We start from the raw sequence: 3,804 nt of genomic DNA, 5'->3' as shown, positions 1-3,804 counted from the left end.
TGAGAATGTAGAAAACCAAAGGAAGAAAAGGGGAGATGCAGAGGCTACTGGGAAAATCCTTAAGGCAGAACGTGCAGCCTTTAGAAGACTGAGTTGTCTTCTTCAAAAATAACAATAAAGCTTGGGTTGTAGGGATGAGTGAGGATTAACAGATAGTCAAGGGCTGGGACGTTGATATTCTTCTAGTTTCTGGACATCCAACACCAGCTGCACCATGTGGTTCCTTTCATAGGAGGCCCCAGAAGGAATGTGGAGCTTCTTAAGGGCAGACTGTGGTTCTGCAGGCATCCCTCCCTCCTTCTGGTGCCCTCGGCATCCTCAGGGATAGATGCTCACTCTCTGGTACTGATGAATCAGATGGGGGCAGCCACGTGCAGAAAAGAAGGACAAGGAAAATGTCAGGAAGCAGGAAAAGCATGGGAAAATGAAGAGGGAAGAGGGTTAAGAGGCAGACAGGGAAGGAGAAGTGAAGTGGAGGTGGAGGAAGCTGGGCTCAGAAGAGAAGGGGATAAGTATGGGAAAAAAGTTAAAAAGATGCAGTCATTCAGTCAGTGAACAAACATTTACTGTGCACCTACTATATATCAAGCAATGTGCTGGGAGTGGAAGGTGCTGTGGTGGACAAGACAAATATGGGGATTTTAGGGGTGGAGAATGGGTAGCTTTATAAATTAGAAATGGGGAGAAAGTGACAACTTAGAACAGGAAGAGGCTGAAAGCATTGGAAACAAGGGAAATATCACCGAGGGAGAAACTGTCTCCAGATGCACTCAGGGAAGAGATGTTTCTCCTGGTTGGTGCTGAGACCCACAGCTGGAACCACCTGTTGGCCCTGGGGCCACGGAGATCGAAGCAGGTAGGATGGGCAGGGGAGAAATTCAGGACGGGGAGGGACAGGAGTGGGTAGAGGTGGAGGGTACAGACTGTTCACAGTGGTTTACTTGAGCACCGCCGTCGGAAGATATCTTTGGGCTGACGAGTGGTTCTCTAATTTGGCTGCCTGTTGGAATCACCTGAGGAACTTCTTAATACCGTCACCAGGGTTGCACCCCCAGAGATTCTGATTTCCTTGGCCTGGGATGGGACCCAGGCTTTAAAATTTATTAAACGCTCTCGAGTGAGTCTAAAGCGCAGCCAGGACAAAGCAGGCATTAGGGGCTGGCTGCCCGGCCTCTTTCCTCTCTGTGGAGTTTGGGGGCATCTGTGGGAAGCAAAACTGTGTGGTGGTTTTAGGGTGTTGTAACTGAGGCTCAAAGACACCAAAGGTCCTGACAAAAGTATAACGGGGTCCTCTCCTTAGAAGGTGCTCCCTTCCTCGGCTGTGCCTCTGGTAAGAACAAAAAAGATGGCAGCCTTGAAAAGGGAAGAGCAATTTAAATTACTCAGAACTGCTGGCAAATTCTTCTACGTTTTTGCACCCTGCGTCCCCACCCACACACATGCAAACTTTTTTTTTCCCCCCGACTTCTGCTGTCTTCCTGATGGGGCCTCTGGGGTAGGAGAAGCACAGCTGCCCCAGCTTTCATCCCATAAGAGGTTTGGCAGCCGCCCGGCAGGATATTCAACCCCATCTCTCCCACCCCCAAATCCCTGCACCCTAAAATAGCTGAGTCACTGAACCCGGGTGTAGTCCTTGGCTTGACAGTGAAGCAATCTTAACTTGAAAAATGGCCTGGGAACAGAATGCACGGTCTATATAAACAAGTCCTATGTAGATGTAACTATGCAAATATTCATTCTTTAACTCAGCATACATTTCCTGCTGGTCCTCTAGTATGGGCCTCAAACCTTCCACTGCAGCTCACAGTCTAGTAGGGAAGTAAGAAGTAAGAATAAAAGTGTGCAATGCAGTATGAGTGAGTGAAGCCCTTTGCATGTGCCAAGAGCAGCCCAGAGAAGTAAAAAGCTCTGGCTCAGCAGGAGTTCAGACTTTGAGCAGGTTCATGAAGGATGCATAGGAGTTTACCAGGAAAAAGGAAGGAAAAAGTAGGAAGGGAAATAGATGCGTAAGTGTTTAGGAACTGTGGAATCTTTTCTTGAGGCAAAAAGGTAGGATTTGTGGAAGGAGAATAGGGTGGCAGAGGGGGATAAAGCATGAAAGGTACACAAAGAGTGTGAAGGACATTGTTTGCCTAGAAAGGAGTATAGACTTTTTATCCAGAAGGGTGCAGGGAGCCAATGAAGGATTTAACTAGAGGAGTGATATCTTTTGAAGTCTTGTTTTTTCAAAGGCTAAATCTGAGAGGGGTAGACTGGAAGAGACTAGTAACATTTGTTCAACAATTACAATATAGTGGGCATTCTGCTCTGTATTTTATCACACCAAGCCTTTATGGTAGTGTTCTTCAAACTGCCAGTCATGATCGAGAAAAGGAAGTGGGGGGAGGGATAAATGAGGAGGTTGGGATTAACATATACACACTACTATATATAAAATAGATAACCAACAAGGACCTACTGTATAGCACGGGGAACTATACTCAATATTTTGTAATAACCTATAAGGGAAAAGAATCTGAAAAGGAATATCTACCTATCTATCTATCTATCTGAATCACTGTGCTGTACACCTGAAACTAACTCGATATTGTAAATCAGCTAGACTTCAATTGAAAAAAAAAAAAAAAGGAAGGAAGGAAGGAAAGGAGGAAAGAGGGAGGGAGGGAAGAAAGAATAAGATAGGACAGGATAGAAAACATCAGTCCATCACGGGTAGGAAGGGTAAGTATTGTTTTTGGAAAGTTTTATCACTTACACTTACACTCACAGGAGTATAAGTGTACTGGGTCAGGATGCAAATATATTTCTCACTGTAGAGTTATGATTTTTTTTTAAAAAAGGAAAGCCACAGCTCTAAGATGTAGGTGTGATTAGCCTCACTTTACAGATGAGGACATAAGGCACACGGAGTTTCGGTACCCTGCCTCTCTGTTAGTAGGCTGTGCGAGTTTCGAGCCCAGGCTGGTCTGAAACCAGCATGGATTCCTTCTCACTAACGCCTTCCAAAGTTACACAGCCATAGGGAAGATAAACCTACCCGGGTAGCGCCTTGGCCAAGTGCTGAACTCACAGCACCTCGTTCAAGGAGGTAAGTGGGACAGAGGCCAATTCTGTCCACCCGAGGCGCTAGTTAGAATGCATATTCCAGGCGTGCCCCACACACGGGAGGCAGCCCCGCAAATCTACTTTTAGAGAGCTTCAGGTGATTTTGATGCCCACGTTAGCGGGTCGATGCAATAACCAGGTGAGGATTAAGAGGGGTTTGAACTGAGACGGTGAAAATACTCCTCTCTGAGAGGTGTCACTTAGCCCCAACTCCCGCTATTGTGTCTGACTCCAGTGCCTCGCTGTACAAAGTCGCCCGGAGGTTCACTTCCCTCTCCAGAAGCGATGAAGGGCGAGAGACTAAATTAAAGACTGGTGGTTTTCCACTCAACAGGTACGGGGTTCAGTGGCCGAAGATCAAAAGGCCCCTGCCACACCAGGGCGACACTGGATTGAGGAGCAAAGTAGATACTATTTAAGGGGCATTTTTCGGCCTCACCCTGATGACTTCTGATTGGCTTTAGGGCAGATCTATCACTCATCTTCTGGGTTAGAGGTGGGTGGAAGGTCAACCACGACCAATACAAAACCACTCCTCAGCTAAGCCCCTCCCCATCAAGCTTCCTGTTGCTGTCCATCAACTACCTTGTAGGCGGGACTTTGCCTCCCGCCAGTTGGCTGGCAAACATGTCGTTCACTCTTCAGTAGGCTTCCGGTTGGTGCCCTCTACCGTCCATCAGTGACATTTCACAGTTCTAT

Source organism: Balaenoptera musculus, chromosome 20 (assembly GCF_009873245.2).
Source record: "Balaenoptera musculus isolate JJ_BM4_2016_0621 chromosome 20, mBalMus1.pri.v3, whole genome shotgun sequence".
Taxonomy (NCBI): Eukaryota; Metazoa; Chordata; class Mammalia; order Artiodactyla; family Balaenopteridae; genus Balaenoptera; species Balaenoptera musculus.
The sequence above is the reverse complement of the archived record's forward strand: the minus strand, read 5'-3'. Positions refer to the sequence as shown.